The sequence below is a fragment of the Heptranchias perlo genome, chromosome 29 (genome assembly GCF_035084215.1).
Source record: "Heptranchias perlo isolate sHepPer1 chromosome 29, sHepPer1.hap1, whole genome shotgun sequence".
Lineage (NCBI taxonomy): Eukaryota > Metazoa > Chordata > Chondrichthyes > Hexanchiformes > Hexanchidae > Heptranchias > Heptranchias perlo.
The window spans coordinates 30,347,676-30,371,294 of record NC_090353.1 but is presented as its reverse complement, the minus strand read 5'-3'; the positions used below and the strand labels follow the sequence as shown (position 1 = coordinate 30,371,294).

Below are 23,619 nucleotides of genomic sequence, written 5' to 3'. Positions count from 1 at the left end.
AATCATGTCCTTTCAGTTACTCAGCATTCCTTTGCTCTGCTGAAGGAGGCTAGGGACTGTCTTGAAAGAGTTTGTGTAAAACAATCTGTGTGCAGTCTTCAATGTGCCTCCCTTCAACTGCACATAGGAAGAAGAACAAGGGCAGCCATTGTATGGGAAGCGGTCAGATCTTGAAAGCATCAAGCACTCGGTACATCTTTAAGAGCAATTAACATCACGCAGGGATCCCCTGTAATTAACCTCATCTGGGACTATTTGGTACCACTCGCAACTAGATGCTTAAGAAGGCAATGACAGTACAGTTACAATATCTGAATTACGACAGTTAGAGTCATATTTACAAGAATATTGAGGACAATGTCCCTTTTATCTGGTCTTTCCTTTTAAGCAAATACCATTAAAAGTATATTTAGTGTTCTGAATTGGCAATAACGTTCTGTGAATCCAAGAACTAAAATCATTTGCCTGTCTATGACAAAAAATTTGTGTTAAGTAATAAAGGGCGTATTGTTTGCACAGACTAGTACTTGGTAGGGTTGAGCATAATCCAATTATACCCTGAGCAACTACAATTGGCCCCTTTCCACAACAAAAAGGAGGCCTCATTAAACCAGATCTGACGATCGCAATTTGAAATACTTCAGATGTACTTTGGGATTCAACAATCAATCCCAAACAGAGCCCACCCCACAGAAGGCTACATATTCGAGGGTATGACGTACTGTCGGTGAGCTTATTGCTGTGTCCATTGCACAATGTTAAGAGGTTGTTGAGAATCGATACAATCATACTAGCTATATTTCATCTTTTATAACTGGAGCCTAATCTGGGTATTCATTGAAACTCAATCACTGATGATCAAGTTACACAATAGTTAATTAATTACATGCAAGATAATATGCACAGATTTAATGTATTACAGCTGCTAATCCACTAACGCTCAGTTGGAACCAGCAAGCAGGGGCCACGTTAATACATGATTCAGCTCTTGTTCGCCTCTAATATTGGCACAAATTTTTAAGCTGTTTGGGGATGTAACTGGGTGGTGCAGTGGATTAGATATTAACCTTTCACACCTAGGACCTGGATTCAAATCTAGCCCAGATGGCTGGGACAAAGGTCTCCTCTGTCCGCTGGCTGTGAGGACACTACCTGAAAAGAAATGAGTTTGGGCAGTCCTGGTGAGCACAGCCCAAAACTGGCATCTCATTCATGGAGGCTACAGGGCACGATGTTGGGTAAACGTTACACTGGGTGCAGTAGGAGATGCTTTTTCTGAGGTTGGGGCTGAAGCGTTTTGTTGGGGTGAAGTAGAGGGAGCTTTACTCTGCAGCTGGCCGTACTATACATTGCCTAGAGGTGTTTTGGTGCATGAAATGGGAAGAGTTCCATTTCGTCCCTTTATGAGCACAAAGACTATGTCATTCCATTGTAAGTTGTACTTTTTTTTGGTTTACATTTACCTAGCCAGAATTGAGGTGTTTAAGATGATCAAATGAGTTGATGGTGGGGGAGGGGGGGGCCAGAACAAGGGGTCATAACCTTAAAGTTGGAGCTAGGCCCCTCAAGGGTGATGTCAGGAAGCACTTCTTCACACAAAGGGTAGTAGACGTCTGGAACTCTCTCCCCCACAAAACTGTTAAGGCTGGGGGTCAATTGAAAATTTCAAAACTGAGATTGATAGATTTTTGTTAGGTAAGGGTAATAAGGGGTAGGGATCGAAGACGGGTAAATGGAATTAAGATACAGATCAGCCAATGAATTAATTGAATGACGGAACAGGCTCGAGGGGCTGAATGGCCTCCTCCTGTTTCTAAGTTCCTAGAAATCGCTGGAAGTTCGCAGCAGGTCAGTCAGCATTTGAGGAAAGACAGGTTAATGTTGCAGTTCTGCTGAAGGGTTTGCACCAGAAATATTAGCCTGTCTTTTCTCTTTCCAGGTGCTGACAGATCTGCTGCCTATTTCCTGTTTTTATTTCAGATTTCCAACAATTGTACGTTTTTTTTGCAATTGCACAGCACCTTATGATGCCTCTCAAAAAGCTTAGCATAAAATGAGTTGTTTTGAAATATGGTGACGGCTGTTGTGTGGGCAAACACACAGCAAGAGCCCACAGGCAACAACGGGAAGAAGGACCAATCAATCTCTTTTTGGTGGAGGTGGGGGGGAAGATGGCCCCTCTGAACAACATGTCCTCCCTCAGTACCGGAGGGGAATGTCAGTTTAGGTTACAAGTTCATGTCCTGGATTTGGGCTTAAACTCAGTACCTTCTCTCCAGGCCAACATTTATCTTTCAACCAACATCACTAAAACAGATTATCTGGTCATTATCATGTTGCTGTTTGTGGGATCTTGCTGTGCGCAGATTGGCTGCAGCGTTTCCTACATTACAACAGTGACTCTACTTCAAAAGTACTTCATTGGCTATAAAGCGCTTTGGGGCTTCCTGAGGTCATGAAAGGCGCTATATAAATGCAAGTTCATTCTTTCTTTCTTTCCCTATTTCTCTCTATATTTCCTTCTTTCTCTCCCTTTCTCTTTCTTTCTTTCTGTCTCTTTCTCCTTCTCATAGGAGGTGAATTTCTGAGGGGTTTCTCCTGGTCGCTACCGTAACGTTGACAGGAGTGCCGGGGAAACCCTGGTAAAATGGCGCAAAATATCGCTCGCATCGTTTTTCCTGGTTGTCGGTGACTCTTCCGCTGAAGTTACAGTGGACGAACGGGTGAACCCAGCGGAAAATCGCCAACCCCACACATAGAATTTACCAACTGAGCCAAGATAACACTTCACTGAGAAAAAGTCAGAGGTTTTGATGTCAGGTTTTCATTCTATTTGCCCTGTCCAAAACCAGACGCTCGGCAATCGTAGTACAGAGCGTATAAGAAAGAATGGCTCATCCTACCTTAAGCAGACTTTTGCATCTTCGCCCACATGCCTTCATTGCCCAGTCACTGCTAGTTCACACTGCACCCTCTAGCTGACACGATGTTCCATCTGTCTGTACACACTGTCCCCAATGCTTCTTTATTTCAGCTGCTTGAACGCACCAACCCTTCATAATTACTTCTCGCTACGTCACTGCTTTCGTTCAAAAGCCTCTTGAAAGCCTACCTCTTTGACTCTGCCTTCAGTTCCCTCCCCCCTCCTCCCCCTCACTCATTCTTTCCTGATTCAAGCTCAGTGTCACCCTTTGCACCTTGTAAAGATATACTTCTATGCAAGGTGTGATGTTTAAATGCAAGTTGTTGCTATGGTCCTGTTGCTAATTACCCCTGTGGAACGGTTGACAGTTCTTAACGTGTGAAGTACTGTAAAAGTGCCAATTCTCCCACCTTGCTCAACAACCTTCGTCTCTGTAACTTGTTAATATTTCAGGAACCTGAAAGCATCTTTAATATTTATGCCACTTAAATATTGTTTGTACATAGCACCCGTTTGTCATAACGGCAACAGGGGCATTGGAAACACGCGTAATGAACCCCCTCGAGATAAGATAGGCTGTGTGAAAAAATTGGATAGACGTTGATTGTTAAAACCCCAGCGTAACTGAGCCATTCATAGTGTAACAAAATCAGCCCCATCTCATGATCGTGCTATTTATAGAAATGGACAGTTTGAGCGGCTATTGAGTGGTCCAGATGTTTTTAAAATGAAAACTGGACACCAGAAAAAGTCTGTGTCTTGTCATATGGGGCCATTAGTTAGTTATTAAAGTTAAATAACGTTTTCAGTGAATTTCAGCAGAAGCAAACGTCCAAGCTCAGTTCACGATCCCAGTATCCACCACAACCCGATATTTTCCCTTTTTGATTTTGGACTTAGCTGCCAAGTTTTCGGATGAGAAGTTAAACCGAAGCCCTGTCTACCCTTTCAGGTGGACGTAAAAGATCCCACAGCACTATTCAAAGAAGAGCAGGGGAGTTCTCTCCGGTGTCCTGGCCAATATTTATCCCTCAACCAATTATAACAGATTATCTGGTTATTATCTCATTGCTGTTTGTGGGACCTTGCTGCGTGCAAATTGGCTGTCGCGTTTCCTACATTACAACAGTGACTACACTTCAAAAGTACATCATTTGGCTGCAAAGTGCTTTGAGACGTCCAGAGGTTGTGAAAAGCACTATATAAATGCAAGTTCTTTCTTTTTTCCTGTGCCATTGGATCTCATGACTCGTACTGCAGTGCTCTTGCAATGTAATAGGAAAATAATCCTGGTTATTAAATAAAAATATGCCAGCATGAATACAAATGAAATGTGAAACAGTAAAAGGTGCCAGACTGCTGCAGGAAGCCAGACGGTTTAGTTGTCGCTTTGCTGCCATCTAGTGAGCATAGGAGGTTTTTACATGTAATGTATCTTGTGCCACATTTAATAATAATAATTTTATAATTTATAAAGTATCTCATCATGTTGAAAAATCTCAAAGTGGTTCACACGATGAAGTATCGAGCCTGTTGGGGAAGTGCAGAAGGAATGTCAATAAGCTAAATGGCCAGTTAGTCTGGGTTTTTTTTTGTGGTGTTTGATGGAGGTATGTTGGTCAGGACACTGGGAAAACTCCCTGCTCCTCTTTGGATAATGCCACAGGACCATTAATATCCACGCAAGGCGGCGGGGGGGAGGGGGGTTGCTCGTGCCTGCTTCTAAATCTGACACTTTCCTACTAGCGCCCTCTGAAATCTGCTCCATTTAAACAACAGCCAACAGATAGTTAAAAATCACCCTGCTTGCTCCAATGGATTGATCAAACTCTTAAATTGATTTCTCTCAGATTCATTTTGGCTGCTGCACAGGAATCAGGTGAAGAAAACTTAGGTTAAAAATAATCGCAGCGTTTGCAGGAACACTATATTCACAGTCGAGTGCTTTTTTTTTTATTCGTTCATGGGATGTGGGCGTTGCTGGCGAGGCCGGCATTTATTGCCCATCCCTAATTGCCCTTGAGAAGGTAGTGGTGAGCCGCCTTCTTGAACGGAATTCAAAGGAGAACCTTTTTTCCTCCAGTTCCTATGCAGAAGCTGAGGTAAAACTTCTCTAACATTGTGCTAAGGTCTACACTAATGGCACCGGCTCCAGAAACACAGATTCCGTGCAGCCAACCACAACCCAAAAGGCTACAGTCTTGACCTTAGCATATCCCAGCAGACTTACCTTTGGGTGCGGCCAGCTGTTTGAGACCCATATGTCAGCGACCAGTGGCCGAGGGTCCGATGCACCATAAAAGTAGCTTCAGTGAGTGAAAATACACTGAGGTGGAGCTGGCCTTTAGGGGAAGGAAGTGAGCGAGGAGGCAGCGCCCATATTTTTTTGGCAGTCAGGAGAAGAGCTGTCATTCAGGTGAAGAACTGCCACTCAGGTGAAGAGCTGTCACTGAGAAGAAGAGTTGTCACTCAGGAGAAGAGCTGTCACTCAGGAGAAGAGCAGTCATTCATGAGAAGAGCTGCCACTCAGGTGAAGAGTTGTCACTCAGATGAAGAGCTATCACTCAGGAGAAGAGCTGTCACTCAGGAGAAGAGCTATCACTCAGGAGAAGAGCTATCACTCAGGAGAAGAGCTGTCACTCAGGAGAAGAGCTATCACTCAGGAGAAGAGCTGTCACTCAGGAGAAGAGCTGTCACTCAGGAGAAGAGCTGTCACTCAGGAGAAGAGCTATCACTCAGGAGAAGAGCTGTCACTCAGGAGAAGAGCTATCACTCAGGAGAAGAGCTGTCACTCAGGAGAAGAGCTATCACTCAGGAGAAGAGCTATCACTCAGGAGAAGAGCTGTCACTCAGGTGAAGAGTTGTCACTCAGGAGAAGAGCTGTCATTCAGGAGAAGAGCTGCCACTCAGGTGAAGAGTTGTCACTCAGGAGAAGAGCTGTCATTCAGGAGAAGAGCTGCCACTCAGGTGAAGAGTTGTCACTCAGGAGAAGAGCTGTCATTCAGGAGAAGAGCTGCCACTCAGGTGAAGAGTTGTCACTCAGGAGAAGAGCCAGCACATGCTTTTAGTGGCGTCAGCAAGCCAAACTCTTGAATTGCGTTAAGCACGAGACTAAACATGGAGGTGGATATCAGCAACATCAGGGTAGGGCACTAAAGTATGCTAAACGTATGGATATAGCAAACTAGCCTGCAGATCTGGTGTCCGAAATGTAGCAAAAGTCTCCATATTATAATGAAACCTTTCCATAGTGAAGCTTATAATGAGGCTCATTTATAGCCCCAACACTCAATTAGTCGTGAGCATATATTAGGAGGTTGCTAGTCTATAAAGACCATTTCATTACAGGGCTGACACTTCTCCGGTTTTCTGGAAGATGTAAACGGGGCACCCAAAGTCTGCTTCAGAAACAAGAGCCTGTTTATCCTCTTTGTCTAATGATGAAGTCTCAGCGATGAATGTTATTGATGTTTCCAATGAATTTTCACCAGCGCCAAACCAAGTACCAGAACGCTAAGTCATGATCCCACCGCCATTCTGTCTCTATCCTTCTCCTGTCTGATTTTGGATGGCAGTCCTACTTTGGGAGGTAATCATTATGAATAGGTTTCACTATACTTACTCTTCAGTACCATTTCTCCTAAGGCTGACAATGTGTAAAGGCAGGCTCTGGGTGTGATGCTAACACAGGGGGGCAATTGCCTTTGTGCACTTTGCTTAACATAATCATAAACCTAACTATGAAGATTTAGGAATAAAAACAGAAAATGCTGGGAACACTCAGCAGTATCTCTGGGAGGGGAGGGTAGGGTTAAGGTTTCAGGTTTACGAACCTTGGGCAGAACCCAGCAGCAGCGGTATTTTGCTTTTTGCTTTATGCTGATTTAAGATTTTGCCATACATTGTGGAAGAGGAAATCTTCCCCCATTGCCTCCAAAAAAATTAAATGGTTCATGTAATGCTGAGTTCCACCACTAGATGTAGCTATTGCCTGTATAAATACAGTGGAATTTGGTTACGAGAATCAGTTTTGACATCCCTTTTATCGATCATGTGAATTCTCGAAAGTCTGTGCTGAAGCAATGTGCTAATGAGTATATGGAACAGAATTCATTTTATGGGTTTTATTTTGCAAAGAAAAGCAACATAAATGCATTAGCAGTAAAAGAAAGAAAGACTTGAATTTATATTGTGTCTTTTTCACGACATCCCAAAGTGCTTTACAGCCAATTAAGTACTTTTGAACTGTAGTTATTGTTGTAATGTAGGAAACATGGCAGCCAATTTGCACACAGCAAGGTCCCATAAACAGCAACGTGATAATGACCAGATAGTCTTTTTCAGTGATGTTGGTTGAGGGATTAATATTGGCCCAGGACATTGGGGAGAATTCCCCTGCTCTTCTTTGAAATAGTACCATGGGATCTTTTACATTCACCTAAGAGGGCAGACAGGGCCTCGGGTTAACGTCTCATTCAGAAGACAGCACCACGCTCCCTCAGTACTACACTGGAGCGTCAGCCTAGATTTTGTGCTCAAGTCTCTGGAGTGGGGCTTGACCCCATGACCTTCTGACTCTGAGGTAAGAGTGCTACCCACTGAGCCACGGCTGACACAGTAGGGAAAAAGGTGGTGATTTTCATCTGTGGTTTAGTTGATTCCAGGGAACATAAAGCTTGCCTGTCTAAGTGATACAATGCACATCAATCAGCATCGCGAAGCGCCATTTCCAAGTGACGAAGTAGAGTTGACGGACATGTCTCCATTCCTCACTGTGTGGAAATGGATGTGTTTCCCTCTTCGTTTCCTCCAGTCTCATTGTTATTTATGTCGCTCTGCTGGTTGTCTCATTTCATTTCACTGAACGAGGGCTGTCCTTGGAGTGCAATGCGCGCAGGCTATCGAGCCTGTCAGGAAATCGTCCTTATAATGTCTGAGTCAATGCTCTTGCTGTGAACTTCAGGGTGTCCCAGTTTCTTAAGCATGTCAAATTCAGAAAGTGTCACACCGGTTGGTGGTGGGGAGTTATTATGCACTAGGGGCGCAGAACCACTGTTTGTATCATGTGAAACAACAAATGAAAGCACTTCAAGATTAACCCCTACAACCAAATGCCCATTGATCACTGTGACCAAGCGCTAGCATACAAGTATCAATGAGAAATGCTATTGGAAAGTAAGATGTCATCAACAAAACTGATTGATTACTATAACCTGTGATCGTTAAAAGCTGATTCCACTATATTAGTTCTTGAAGGAAAGACTTGCATTTATATAGCAACTTCAAGGTGTTTCGCAGAAAAATTAATAACTTTAAAATGTGGCCACTGTTTTGCAGGCAAATGTGGCAGCTATTTGCACACAGCAAGATCCCACAAACAGCAATGAGATAAGAACATAAGAAATAGGAGCAGGAGTAGGCCGTATGGCCCCTCGAGCCTGCTCCGCCATTCAATAAGATCATGGCTGATCTTTGAACTCAACTCCACTTTCCTGCCTGATCCCCTGTTCCCTTGATTCCCCTACAGTCCAAAAATCTATTGATCTCCGTCTTGAATATACTCAATGACTGAGCATCCACAGCCCTTGGGTTAGAGAATTCCAAATATTCACGACCCTCATCTCAGTCCTAAACGTCCAACCCCTTATCCTGAGACTTGTCCCCTCATTCTAGACTCTCCAGCCAGGGGAAACACCTTCTCAGCATCTGTCAAACCCTCTTAGAATCTTATATGTTTCAATGAGATCACCTCTCATTCTTCTAAACTCCAGAGAGTATAGGCCCATTCTACTCAATTTTTCCTCATTGGACAATCTTCTCATCCCAGGAATCAGTCTGTTGAATCTTCATTGCACGGCCTCTAAGGCAAATATATCCTTCCTTAGGTAAGGAGGCCAAAACTGTACGCAGTCCTCCAGGTGTGGTCTCACCAAAGCCCTGTACAATTGCAGCAAGACCTCCTTACTCCAAACCCCTTGCAATAAAGGCCGACATACCATTTGCCTTCCTAATTGCTCGCTCTACCTGCATGTTAACTTTCTAGTGTTTCGTATACAAGGACAACAAAATCCCTCTGAACACCAATAGTTTCTCACCATTTAAAAAATATTTCGTTTTTCTATTTTTCCTCTCAATGTGAACAACCTCACATTTCCCCACATTATACTCCATCTGCCACCTTCTTGCCCACTCACTTAACCTGTCTATATCCCTGTGCAGATTCTTTGTGTCCTCCGCACAGCTTACTTTCCCACCTAACTTTGTATCGTCAGCAAACTTGGATATATTACACTCGATCCCTTCATCTAAGTCACTAATATAGATTGTAAATAGCTGAGGCACAAACACCGATCCTTGCGGCACCCCACTAGTTACAGCCTGCCAACCTGAAAATGACCCATTTATTCCTACTATCTGATATCTGTCCGTTAACCAATTCTCTATCCATGCTAATATATAACTCCCCATCCCATGAACCCATATCTTATGTAACAACCTCTTATGTGGCACCTTATCGAATGCCTTTTGAAAATGAATGGTCAAGTGAATGACCAGTTAGAACTGTTTCTGGTGGTGTTGTTTGAAGGAGGATTGTTGATCAGGATTTCAAATAGTGCCATGGGATCTTTTACACCCACCTGAATCACAGGGACAGACGGGTAGGAGCTTGGCTTAAAGTTTCATCTGAATGATGGCTTAGATTAGGTACCCAAGTTCTGCACAGCACATGCTCCTAACACATAGAGTAGCAATAAAATTCAAACTGAATTTGGACCCTACAGGTCATCAATTCAAAAAACATAAATCAAACATTTTTGGATGGGGGGGGAGGGGAGTAATTTTAACCAAACTTGCCAGGCGGGAAACCCATGGGATCAGGTGGAACACTGGTTTTACACCCTGCCCAATATTGACTTCAATGAAGAATAACTGAGAGCGGGGTGTAAAACCAGTAGTGTACCCGATCCCATCAATTTCTCGATGGGCGGGTTAGGTTAAAATGGCACCCCCCCCCCCCTTATTTCAAACACACTGCAAGTTAAACTCAAATTAATTACCTGTATCTTTTGTTAAAAAACTGTCCCATCTCTGGTTGTCTTTCTCCAATGTTTCGTAGCTCAGGATCTATAGGCCTTAGATGATCTCACCAGACAGAATCCTTTTGCTACTATTAAGACAGCTAGTTCAATACAAGCACTGCTGTATTAAACTAATTCACTAAAGATTTTAGCCCTTAGACTGGCATCAAATCCAGGAAAATATCAGTTTCCCTGGGCCCAGTGCTTTTGTAAGGTTTTCATCTCACAGAACTCAATGCTGTATCAAACATGAATATTACAGTAATAAAGCTACTCAAATGTTAGGACTGACTTTATTATAGGAATATTTGTTATACATTACAAAAAACTTTTTAAAAAGTGTAAATGTTTTATTTCTGTTCATCCCATCTCTACTTTTTTGTTTATTCTCTTTTACTTCTTTTTCTGTACCTACTTTATCATCTAATCTAATCGATCTATTCTAACCCCTGTTCCTCCAACAACCTTTTAGAACTTTCTAGCCCATTTTCTTCTGCCACTTTGCTTCCACCGTCCATTTTGAGGGTGGGAACAATGTCCAAAATATCGAGCTTTGATGCACTAAAAACTGCCATGTTTTTTCCCAGCAAGTCCAGAAGCACCAGCCTGAAGATTGACAGGGTCGCAATCTGCGAAAGGTAAGAAAAAAGTCAAACCAAGCTGGACTTAGGGAAACTGGGACTCATCTCGTTGGAGAGGAGAAGACTAAGGAGGGATATGATGGAGGGGTAAGGCTTAGCGATGTGGAGGATCAGTCAGAGTCACATGATTTGGCGCAGCATAGCAGGACCAGGAGACACGAGTATACGCTGAAAAGGGGTAGATTCAGGTGGGAACATAAGAGTACCTCACTGAGAGTGTTGACAGCTTTTGGAATAGCTTACCACGGGAGTTTGTAGGGACAAGTGGCCTCGATCTCTTCAATGACAATTTGGACAAGTACGTTGAAGAAAAAGTCATGATCGGGTATAACTGCTAGGACAACGGAGGGTGGATTAGATGGGATCCAAAGTCTTTTCCGATCTTGTGATTTTCTCTGGTTCTAAGGACTGCTGACGGACGACAAAGCTCATTCGCGATCCACAGGGCTCGATCGCACCGAGACAGATAAACTCACGCTTAGTTCAATCTTTTTTATTTTAACTGCATTAGAACTGATTGAGAATTGCCCACATCCATCCTGAGTCGTTACTGTGCATTGTCAACACTGAGGTAACGGTTTCATGGCAGTTCTTCATTACTGTGCAAACTATTTGAAACGCAAAGTTTCCACTGGCAGGAGGGTCGGTAACCAGAGGACACAGATTTAAGATAATTGGCAAAAGAAGCAGAGGAGAGATAAGGAGAATTTTTTTTTATGCAGCGAGTTGTTATGATCTGGAACGCGCTGCCCGAAAGGGTGAAGGAAGCAGATTCAGTAGTAACTTTCAAAAGGGAATTGGATATTTAATTGAAAAGGAAAAATTTTCAGGGCTATGGGGAAAGAGCAGGGGGAGTGGGACTAATTGGACAGCTCTTTCAAAGAGCCAGCACAGACACGATGGGCCGAATGCCTTCTTTTATGCTCTATGATTCTACAACAAGTCACGGGCATGGAGGCAGGAGTGGGGTGCTAATGGGAAAAAAAAAGGCCTTCATAAAGTCTGCATTTCAGCACTGAAAAGAATTGTCAATACTCATGTGGTATAGTGAGAAAAGATTGTAAAGAGGGTGTAATAGAGCCTGTGTACTCACGCTTGTGTTACAGCTGAACAAAGGCCTTCTTTAACTCATATAACATCCTCTCTGGCTTGAATCCAAAGACGCTTCTCTGAAGATGAAAAGACAGCTGAGGGGAGAACATTCCGGCACTTCAAAATGTCAACATTAGCTTATTATTTTTTGTTACTTCGTTCGATATTTTATAGTAGTATAAAAGTTAGTTAAAAAAAAGGTCATTGTGTTCATTATCAGACAGTATGGGTGAAAGGTCTAGCAAGCATTTAATGTTGGAGCTGTTGGCTTTCATGTGTAGTCATGTTTATTACTATTAAAATGCACGGTGCTCTATGGCTTGCAGCTGTTGGCAGGAGTGAGGACAAAACATCTTAAAACAGCATGTTAAACGTGGGGCCCTTGTTTCTACCTCCACACACATTGGTTTTGGTTGAGTTCAGTCCAGACGGGGACAGCACTTCTGACTTAATTGCATTAAAGTCAGAGCAGACTTTTTTTACACAAATGAGCAGGGTTCACAACCAGAAATGTGACCGAGTCTGGCAGGTCTGTCCCATTACTCTCTTCATCTTTGAATGGGGCTCTTTTCTCTGGAATAGTGAAGGCTGAGGGGTGACCCGATGGAGGTCTTTAAGATTGTGAAAGAGTTCAATAGGGTAGATGTAGAGGAGATGTTTCCACTTGTGGGCAAGACCAAAACTAGGCGCTATAAATATTAGATAGTCACTAATAAATCCAATCGGGAATTCAGGAGAAACTTCTTTACCCAGAGAGTGGTTAGAATGTTGAACTCGCTACCATGAGGAGTAGTTGAGGTGAACAGCATAGATGTGTTTATGGGGAAGCTAGATAAACACATGGCTGCCATGTTTGCCTATGTAAAAACACTCTCCTTTTTGGCCTCAATACTTCTACCATCCTGAAATTACAAGTCACCCGCAATAAGGCTCGCTTGCCTGTCAAACCTCACCTTGCCAAGCTCCACTGGTTTCCGTTGTCCCAGAGTGTGGACTTTAAGGATTTTGTTTTCACCTCCAAATCCCTCCATGGCCTTGATCCTCCTTTCTTCCGTGATCTCCCCCAGCTGGACGACTCTAAGCACAACTCCCTGGTTCTCACTTTCTGTGGTCTCTACTGCACCATTAGCTCCTGCCATTTGGAACTCCCCCTGCCCCTCCCTGCCCCTCAGCAACTCCTTCTCTTCCTTCAGAACCCTCCTTAAGACCACCTTATACTTTTTGACCCCTCCTGACCCTCTTCCTCTTCCCCCCCCACCCCCTCGCTGTGTCCTTTCACCTCTAAAGTGCTCTCAGATATCTCTCTGCAGTGCTGTAGAAATGTAAGTTGGTGCTGTAGCATTTATTATCACTCATGACTAATACAGCCCACCATCTGGGTCTGGACTTAAACCAAATGGATAGATTAAGTGTCGGGTTTCAAGAGTATTTTTAAAAAAAGTAAAAATCCCTTTTATCTCAAAAAATATATGACTTCTTAAATAATTCAAAATAAATATGGGAGAGAGAAAAAATGGATACCCTAGATAAATGTACGGAGTCGCAAGCTTTCGGAGCTTGGCTCCTTCGTCAGGTGAAGTGATGAAGGAGCAAAGCTCCGAAAGCTTGTGATTTCAAATAAAGCTGTTGGACTATAACCTGGTGTTGTGCGACTCCTTACATTTGTCCACCCCAGTCCATCACCGGCATCTCCACATCATACCCTAGATACACTTAGGACTGGGCTATATTGCCCATCAGGCCGGCTGTGCCATATGTACTATGGGTTTAGGCAGTACTACTCCATGTTACATAGAATTACATAGAATTTAGTGCATAGAAACAGGCCATTCGATCCAACTGGTGTTTATGCCCCACACCAGCCTCTTCCCACCCTACTTCGTCAACATATCCCCCTATTCCTTCTGCCCTCGTGTACATATTTAGCTTCCCCTTAATATATTGAATTGGTGTCTCTGTTCCCAAACTGTCATTGCTTTGTATCAACCGGCCAATACTGACCATTCACAAGCCAACTATTGTCCAGGTAGACTATAAACAGAAAACTCAAGAAACACTCAGCAGGTCAGGCAGCATCCGCAGAGAGAGCAACATAGGGCTAACGTTTCAGGTCGATGAACTTTCGCCAGAGCTGATGTCGTTGACCTGAAACGTTAACCCCATGTGTCTATCTCCACGGATGCTGCCGTACCTGCTGAGTGTTTCGTGAGTATTCTGTTTTTATTTCCAGCATTGCAGTATTTTGCTTTTCGTTTTATTATCCAGGTGGACTTGTCGCACTGCCCCTGCACTGACTGTAGAGGGCAGTCCGGTACAGCAATACTTCCTTTGGTGACTGTAAAAGCTTCTGAAAGCAGTGCTTCACCAATCATGTGAAGAGAGGCCTCATCCTCATGGTTTATAATGTGTTCTGAACCCCCGATCTGATTACTGCCGTATAATCACTATAATATATAAATAGTAACACTGGTCTTTATTCAGCATCTTACATCAAACCATATCATAGTGCGTCGCAGGAAGTACACTGACTGTTGTAACGCCGGTAAACACAGCAAGCCGTTCTGCACTCGCAACATCTCACAAATAGTCTTGAGAGGAATGGCTGCTTAATCTGTGTTCTAGTGGTATTGGCTCTTGGCTAGGAAACCAAGAGAACCCAGGCACTGTAGTGTAGTCTAAAAAGAAAGGAAATAATTTGCATTTTTATAGCACCTTTCACGACCTCAGGACGTCCCAAAGCACTTTTACAGCCAATTAATTACTTTTGAAGTGTGGTCACTGTTGTAATGTAGGAAACGCAGCAGCCAAATTGTGCACAGCAAGCTCCCACAAACAGCAATGAGACAAATAACCAAATCATCTGTTTCAGGTGCTGGTTGAGGGATAAATATTGAACAGCACACCAGGGAGAACTCCCCCGCTCTTCTTGGCATCTTGTACATCCACCTGAGAGGGCAGACGGGGCCTCAGCTTGATGTCTCATCTGAAAGACGGCACCTCCGATAATGCAGCGCTCCCTCAGTACTGCACCAGGAGTGTCGGCCTGGATTATGTGCTCAGGGCTCTGGAGTGGGGGCTTGAATCCATGACCTTCTGACTCGTTAGTGCTATCAACTGAGCCATGGCGGGTGTCGTGAGTTCAAAACCCAACATGGCAAGTTATGAAAGTAAATTCAAATAAATCTAGCACATTGTGGGTTAGAACCATGACCATGAAAATTGTTGGATCTCAATTTTACAAAATTTAAATAGAGAATGCACATCAAGACCTGGATGACACAGTGAGACTGGATGGACTAAAGCGTTTTTTCTGATCTCTACATTCTCAGTTTTAGTTTTCTTGTGTGGATCCTTGAGCCTTTATTCTGTACAGTTGGAAAATTATGAACATCTATCTCAGTAAACAAACCAGGGGGGAGAGGAGAAGAGTTTTTTTTTATGCAGCGAGTTTGTTATGATCTGGAATGCACTGCCTGAAAAGGTGATGGAAGCAGATTCAATAGTAATTTTCAAAAGGGAATTGGATATATAATTGAAAAGGAAAAATTTGCAGGGCTATGGGAAAGGGGGAGGGAGTGGAACTAATTGGTAGCTCTTTTAGAGAGCAGGCACAGGCACGATGGGCCGAATGGCCTCTTTCTGTGCTGTAAGATTCTCTGACTATTGCGCACTCTGTTAAATTAAATTAATTTTCACCTCGAACATTGTTCTGTTTCCAGTTGCACTTCGCTCTCTGAGTCGAGTGGGAACAATTTTCACAGTAGGTGGGACATGAGCAGGTGGCACAAAAATAATGATGGCTTGCAGTTGTCTTCTGCACAGCCAGTGAATTCCTGATATCTGAATATCCTCGTTAACTACTCCACTAAAGAAACGATTACAATTTCACACGACGTTTTTTTTTACAGTCTTAAACATTTGTCAGCCAGATGTTCACCAAACCGCGTGGTTGTATTTCGGTTTGCATTTCCTCACAAATCTTCAATATGAATTTGTCTCTCCAACGTTCTCCTTTCCAAGGTGTTAGCTGTGGCTCTCGCCTGAGTCAGAAGGTCGTGGGATCAAGTCCCGCTCCAGAGACTGGAGCACATAATCCAGGCTGACACTCCCTGTGCAGCACTGAGGGAGTGCTGCACTGTCGGAGGTGCAGTCTTTCCGATGAGTGTCCTCCCAGGTGGACGTAAAAGATCCCGAGGCAGAGGAGTTCTCCCCGGTATCCTGGGCCAATATTAACCCCTTAACTAACATCACTAAAAACAGATTATCTGGTCATTATCACGTTGCTGTTTGTGGGAGCTTGCTGTGCGGAAATTGTCTGCCACATTTCCCACGCTACAACAGTGACTCCGTACTCCGTTGGCTGTAAAGTGCTTTGGGGCGTCCTGAGGTCGTGAGAGGGGCTATATAAATGCAAGTCTTTCTTTCTTTGTCTGCGTCAATTATCATCAGCTTCAGCGATATGTGGGAAATGCAGCTTTACTATGAGTGGATGCCATTAAAAATACAATATGAAGTCCAGCACTTGATTTCAGCTGTTACCTGCCTGTTTCTAGCCTGAAAAACAAGCGTTGGGCAGGGGACTATCGGTGGGGGGAGGGGTATCCAAGGCTCACCTGATGCAGTCCTTAAAGGGATTGTTGATGGCTGCTTCATTAAAGGATCCCTTTTCTTTTACTTGTGCGGGGCCGAGGATCAGGAGCGATTGCCCTGGCTCCACAAAAAATATGCTGCGGCTTTACTGCCGGCTCATGCTCGCCCCCCCCCCCCCCCCCCCTCTGTGATTGGCTGCGCCTCTCCTCCCCTCCCCCGAGAGGCCTGACCTGCCCAGCTGCCTCAGTGTAGGAGTTGGCCCATTTCCTGCCCTCCCACGACTGGGGAGCTGCAGCTTATCGGCTGCGTTCGAATGAGACCCGACTGGTTCGCGGCCGCCCCCTCCCCCCGACACTATGGCGTATGTATAAAATTCCCCTCTCACCCCCTGGTATCTTCAATCTGCCTCAGTAATCAAATAAAACTGTTGTTAAAGTGAATGGAAAAGAAAACCAGGCAAGTAATAAATCCAATAAGGAACTTCTTTACCCAGAGAGTGGTTAGAATGTGGAACTTGCTACCACAAGGAGTAGCTGAGGCAAGTGGCATAGATGCATTTAAGGGGAAACTAGATAAGCACATGACGGGAGAAAGGAATAGAAGGATATGCTGATTGGGTTAGATGAAGAGGGGTGGGCAGAGGCTCATGTGGAGCATAAACACTAGCATAGACCAGTTGGGCCGAATGGCCTGTAAATCCTATGTAATTCTATGTAAGTGGAAAGCAGGCTGCCGATTCTCGATCGCCTATTATGCATTTAACGCCCAAGACGATTTTCAGCCCCTCTATTTCTCTTTGATTGAGCGAATAGTAAAGTAACTTAATAAATGCCTGCATATATTAAAAAAAGAATAAGGCCTCGAAATTACATGGTGCAATATTAGCGTAAAAGGTAAGGTTGGGGGGGAGGGTGGGGAGGGGTCATTTTCTACCTCACTGCCTCGGTGGTAACCTGGGGGAGGCTGATCGGATCGGATCGCCTGTCTGTTGTAGAACCCGCCCAGTTTGCATGAAATTAATGGGCTGAAAATTGGGCAGTTCTACAATCGGGAGTGGAGGGGGACGATCGGTCCACCAGGGTACCCCCCCACCCCAAGACGGCGAAATTGAAAATTACCCCCAGTCTGTTGCTGTAACCTGTTTAAAATACATGGATTAATGCCTCTTGTTTATAATAGTGGGTAACAGAATTTCAGACAATAATACCAAACACCGTGATTACAAGGCCCAAGAGTCTGTGAGCTGTTTATAGCTCCTCCCCCATTTAATTATATATGCTAGCTCAGCCAGCACTCTGCCCAGCTATCTTTTTTAAAAAAAAATGTTTCTCCCTAGTTATCTCCCCTGCGTTCCCAAAGGTGCTAACCCATGCTGGGGTATGAATCCAAAAGGGACGAGCAGCTCTCCACTACCTCACCCCTGCAGTCTTTCGACAGATGTGAGCCTCAAACGACATCTCCATGTTCACACCGCCCACTGGCTCATTGGATAGCAACCAGAGATGGGAACTCTGGCAGATGTTTCCAACCCACTGCCCAGGAGCACTGAGGCCAGTTTTAGGAACATAGGAACAGGAGTAGGCCATTCAGCCCCTCGAGCCTGTTCCGCCATTCAATTAGATCATGGTCGATCTTAACTCCATTTACCCGTTCTGGTTCCCAACCCCTTATTAACCTTGCCCAACAAAAATCTATCAATCTCAGTTCTGACATTTTCAATTGACCCCCAGCCTCAACAGTTTTGTGGGGGAGAGAGTTCCAGATTTCTACCGCCCTTAATGTGAAGAAGGGCAGTAGACATCACCCCTGAATGGCCTAGCTCTAATTTTAAGGCTATACCCCCTTGTTCTGGACTCCCCCATCAGAGGAAATAGTTTCTCTCTCTACCCTATCAACTCCTTTGATCATCTTAAACATCTCAATTAAATCACCCTTTAATCTTCTATATTCAAGGGAATACAAGCCTAGTCTATGCAGCCTGTCCTCATAACTTAACTCTTTTAGCCCCTTTTAGTGCTTCAAATCCAGTCTCAGCTGAGATCAGCTAATTCAGTACAGACCAGGGATTGTAGATGAGATCTTCCTGCTTACTATGGCTCAGTACCATACCAGATGGTGCATTTAGCCACTAAGCGAATGGGGGAGATTGTCAAACATATGGACACCTCAAAAAGACACTAAGTTGACGAAACAATTGCTTAAAAATATATTCCATAAAAGCCATTAATAGTCTTAAAAGGGTCAGATGATATTTATAATGTATTTCAAAGCCATTTTGCCCGCTTCAATACTTAGGAAGAAAACTTTTGATATATTCAGTATTTTATGTTCTTTCTCCAAATACAGCTGCTGCTGTCACTACTCTCAATCGGATCAGAGACATCATGGCCTCATCTCCACTGGGAATTGGATGGATCCCACTGGTTCTCACTTCCTAACCCTTAACAGCCATCTAAAGATACCTTCAACCCTCCTTTTTTCAGGGCTGGATTTGACTCGGTTCTGATCCAGTGCTGAAGTTGGCTCGGAGGTGGAATTTAAAGCATAATTGTGACACATTTTTGACATCCCACTGCAATGATGTAATAAATGTTTCACTTATGCTCTAACAATAACAAAATCGCTCCTTCAGGAGAACCATCCCATAAATTAACCGTAATGTCACCAACAAATGAGCAATGGTCTATTCAGCAGGTTTGCGTGGAGATGATGTATGAATAAAATAGAAGGCTAGTCGGAGAATATACAGAGAGAAAAGAATGACTTGAATTTATATAGCACCTTCTTTAAGGAGGATAAGGAGAAATAAGGAGAAACTGTTTCCAGTGGCAGAAGGGTCGGTAACCAGAGGACACACATTTAAAGTAATTGGCAAAAGAACCAGAGGGGAGATGAGGAGAATTTTTTTAACGCAGCGAATTGTGATGATCTGGAATGCATTGCCTGAAAGGGTGGTGGAAGCAGGTTCAGTAATAACTTTCAAAGGGGAATTGGATAAATTCTTGAAGGGGAAAAATTTGCAGGGCTATGGGGAAAGAGCAGGGGAGTGGGACTAATTGGATAGTTCTTTCAAAGAGCCGGCACAGGCACGATGGGTCGAATGGCCTCCTTCTGCGCTGTATCACCTAATGATTCTATGATTCTCATGTCTCCCAGAAATGTCTCAAAGTTCTCCACACAATGGAGTTGTTACATAGTCATTATGGACCACAAGATCCCCCTAATAACAATGAGATGGTTGACTGGTTCACCTATTTTCATAGATTTCATTCATATATATATATATATATATATTTATTTATATAATGTAGATGAATAGATACTTAAAAGAGAGACAGTCCCATATAATGGCCCATAAATTGCTCTGAGCGGTGAACCAACTGTGCTTGCTGCTCATTAGATTTAAATTCACACGCTAAGTTACCGCGTTCTTTTTGTCTGCAACTTCCTTGAAATGGGATTTCAAAAACCAGCAGCGTTCTTTCCCGCGCTGTGTGAGTGGGGAAAGGATCTCCTCAACCAATCAGTTTGAAGCAAACCACGCTGTAAGAACCAGGAAGTGAAACTCATTGACAAAAAACGAAATAAAGAAAGGGTAAGATTAAAAGACTGAGATAAAAGAGACAGAAAGAAAAAGTGAAAAAGTTTTTTTTTACATTTTTTAATTAAAAAAGTATTTTTTTAAATGTGCAAAAACTATTAAAATTAGGAGTAATGAGACTCCACATTTTTAAAAGTTAATTTTCAGTGCCAGAGAGGTTGTTTGGCAGTCATTAATACTTACCACACTGTTAAAAATTAATTTAGAGCTAAAAAACTCAACATACCTCTTTTGTGGCAAGATCAGTTAGTTTCCAACTGGGCAGGAGAGCAAGTTGGCGCTGGTCCATTAATTCTATTGATTGCAGCCGACGATGTCCCTTTAAGACGAAGTTGTCAAATGGCTGGCGAACCAGGAAGAGCAAGTTCCAGATTTCTGCGTTCGACTGCACATGTGCAGTTGATGGAACTTACTCTTCGATTTGTCCATTAATAACGGCGAGTGCTGTTAGGCTCACCATTATTTTATGAGTAATTTCCAGCCCCATATATGCTTAGGAGCCTATGACAGGCCTACAACAAACTGAGGGATTCAAAAAACATTACCAACTGCATGAGTGAAACTTAAGTGGTTTATAATCATACTTTGAAAACCTTGAGATGTTGCACTATTAAAACACATGTCTATGGACTCCTTATTCTATATAATACAAACTGGACCATCTCGTCAGTGGGTAAATGCATCACCAGGTGTTGCATTGCAGACCAGGAAGGCCCAGGTCAATTCCTGCTCTGCGTTCACTTAGCTGAGCTCAACCAAAGCCATGGTGGGGAACAATCGCCCTCAGCACAGCTGGCCTAAGGAAGGGAAAATATCAGCCAGGAGTTCCTGCTGTGGATTGCTATCCAGTGATCTTGCTGGACGGTGAGTGATGAAAGGACCCAGCTTGGCTATGATGCTTCCCCTTAACAGACCAACGTATAGGTTCCCACATGTTGAATCGTCAGTTGGGGAAACGTACCAGAGGACAGGGGAAATTAGGGCCCATGAAACCACTGTCCAGGATGACTAGAATAAAACAATTTGGATTTGGGAATTGGGAGAAATGATATCTGGAATTCAACGAGCTTCCTTTCTTCCATTTAAAGCTCGATCAAAGCACTGCACGTATCTTTCCCAATTGGGATCAGTTGTCGTCCAGTCATTGTCTTAACTTCCTTTGTCTGCTGGCATTTCTTTGGAAAGCTTCAACATTCTGCGCGATGTGACTCCCAAGACATCTTCAAAAGGTGAAAGGAGGAGGGGGGGGGTGGGGGTGCAGGTGGAGATAGAACTCTTTGTGATTTATTTTCAAAACACTTCCTCATTCATAATTTTTCCATTGTTCTTTGTTCTTCCAGGGTTAACCTGAGAAATTCCTCACATACCGACATCAAATTTTGTGTATCTCCTTTCAAAATGCCCAATCTCGTAGGCGCCAGCCCAGTCTTTGTGTAGTAAATTACATGGTCCCCAGCCAACATGAGAGAATACAAGGGGCTTGTTTTTGTTTAACCCTTTAGAAAACTGAATGTTCCTTGTCATTTAAAGGGACAGCATCCCCTTACAAAATAAAAAGCATTGTTTTTTACAAAATAGGGGCAAGTACAATCAAACGACTGGCAATGCTATGACGTGATTGTCCCGATTGAATCAGGCACTGCAACTTTATTAGCTTAGTTTTAGTAACAGGCTATACTGTTAAAGTTTGCCACACAACATCTGCTACAGTGCAAACTTGACACGGCAGCAAATATGGCTGCACTGTAGTGGATTTTTTTTTAAGAGTAGAATATCCCAGAAACTAGAAGATTGTAGGCGCAAAGCATAATTTGAATGTGTAAACTAGACTGAGACTCCGGTACAGTACTGAGGGAGTGCTGCATTGGTGGTATATGCCTCCTTCAGATGAGAGACTTTAAACTGAAGCCTTAGCTACTTGTTCAGGTGGACGTTCAAGATCTCATGGCACTACTTGCAGAAGACCAGGTAGTTTGTCTTGTCCAACACTCCTTCCTCAGACAATACCACCAAAAATAGATTAACTGCTCATTCATCTCATTGCTGCCAATGGGAGATTCCTGATGCTGAATGGTGCTGGGTTTGCCTAAATAATAATAAAAGTAACAGTAATAGTCATCATCATTCATCCTTTGACATCGAAGAAGAAAACCCGAATATCATCTCATTTTTTTGCAGTGAGTCTTTTGATGGCTGAGGAGACCGATTTTCTGCTGGGAACGAGCATCCACAGATTGAACAATGGATCCCAGATATATCAGGTTTGGGATTTTTCCAGGCGAGACTTCCGCAGTTGTCGTTTACATTCAGTATCAGCAGTGCGATGGGCCTCATAGTAGGAGGTACTTTCGTAGATGGCTTTTCGCCAGGCTTCCTTATCTTGAGCAAGTTGTCCCACTTATGGAAATCTATTTTGCACCATTTCGGAGTCACTTTTAAGCGGTCTTTATATCTCTTTTGCTGACCACCACGAAATTGCTTCCCAATTGCCAATGCGTCATAAAAAATCCTTCTTCAGGAGACACGATTTTCCACCCACTGCACAGTGTATCGTGAACAACGCGTCCGTAGTTTTTCAATACGTGCTGACAGCAGGAACAATACCTTGCTACCGACACTAAATTGGAAAGTTCCGCCTGTCTTTCCAATGATACATTAAACCGAGGCTCCGTCTGCTTGTTTGAAGGAAGCCCCTCACCCAACATCACCAAAAACAGATTCTGCTCATTTATCTCATTTGCTGTTTGTGAGATCATGCTGTGTGAAAATTGGCTGCCGCATTTGCCTACATAACAACAGTGACTACACTTCAAAAAGTGATTAATTGGCCGTTATGTGCTTTGGGACGTGAAAGGTGCTATATAAATGTAAGTTTTTTCTTTTCTTTCCTTTGGACTATGCTTTTATTTTTTCAAATATGAAATAGATGATTTAAGAAAGGTGAGATTTTTAATGATTTCCAGCACTACTGATATTTTGATGCTTGTTTTATTGGTGAACTCCACAAAGTGAGAACTGTTATTGCTGGAAAATGGAACACTTCCACTTTTTGCATCCAATGTCTGCATCAACTAAGCCCAAGTCAGATATAGCAAGCTGTGATGCAGAGTAAAGTGCCCTCTACTTTGATCCAACAATGAGCAGATAATTCCTCTAATTGCTACATGTAGCGAGGTAATTGTGTCCATGAAGATTTCCAATGATTGGTATTCCTATCAAAGTTGTAAAAATTACAGGAACATAGGAACAGGAGTAGCCCCTCGAGTTTGCTCTTCATTTAGATCATGGCTGGTCTGTACCTCAACTCCATTTATCCGTCTTACCTGACAAAAAGGTATTGATCTCAGTCTTGAGAGCTCCAATTGACCCAACATCCATGACCTTTTAGGGGAGAGAATTCTAGATTTCTACTACCCTTTGTGTGAAAAAGCGCTTCCCGATTACCCTCCTAAATGGCCTAGCTCTAATTTTATTATGTTCCCTCGTTCTTGATTCCCCTATCAGAAGAAATAGTTCCTCTGTATCTACCCTATCTTTTAACATTTTAAACACCTTGATCAGATCACCCCTCAATCTTCTATTCTCAAGGAAAGACAATCCAAGTTTATGCAACCTGTCCTCATAATTTGACTGGTATCATTCTGATGAATCGGCGCTGCACCCCCTCCAAGGGCAATATATCCTTCCTCAAGT

At 43.3% G+C, this 23,619-nt stretch overlaps 1 protein-coding gene and 1 long non-coding RNA gene across 4 annotated transcripts in view; one reads left to right on the top strand and one right to left on the bottom strand.

The window, feature by feature from the left end:
* Window positions 1–23,619, bottom strand: part of LOC137299559 (uncharacterized) — a 91,202-nt gene that overhangs the window by 45,951 nt on the left and 21,632 nt on the right. Inside the window, exon 1 of one of the 2 annotated variants that reach the window (XM_067968388.1) lies at window positions 2,904–2,987. The exons of the other annotated variant lie outside the window; for it this stretch is intronic. The gene's annotated coding sequence lies outside the window, so the exon portion shown is untranslated. Of the gene's footprint in view, window positions 1–2,903; window positions 2,988–23,619 lie in introns of those variants that run through there. 2 annotated transcript variants of the gene reach the window in all.
* Window positions 1,223–22,187, top strand: LOC137299560 (uncharacterized). Of its 2 annotated transcripts, none has more exons than XR_010957923.1 (3): window positions 1,223–1,431; window positions 10,590–10,640; window positions 22,105–22,187. It is a non-coding gene; the product is annotated as an uncharacterized lncRNA (long non-coding RNA). The 2 variants fall into 2 exon arrangements; XR_010957922.1 differs by lacking the exon at window positions 22,105–22,187 and adding an exon at window positions 11,750–11,893.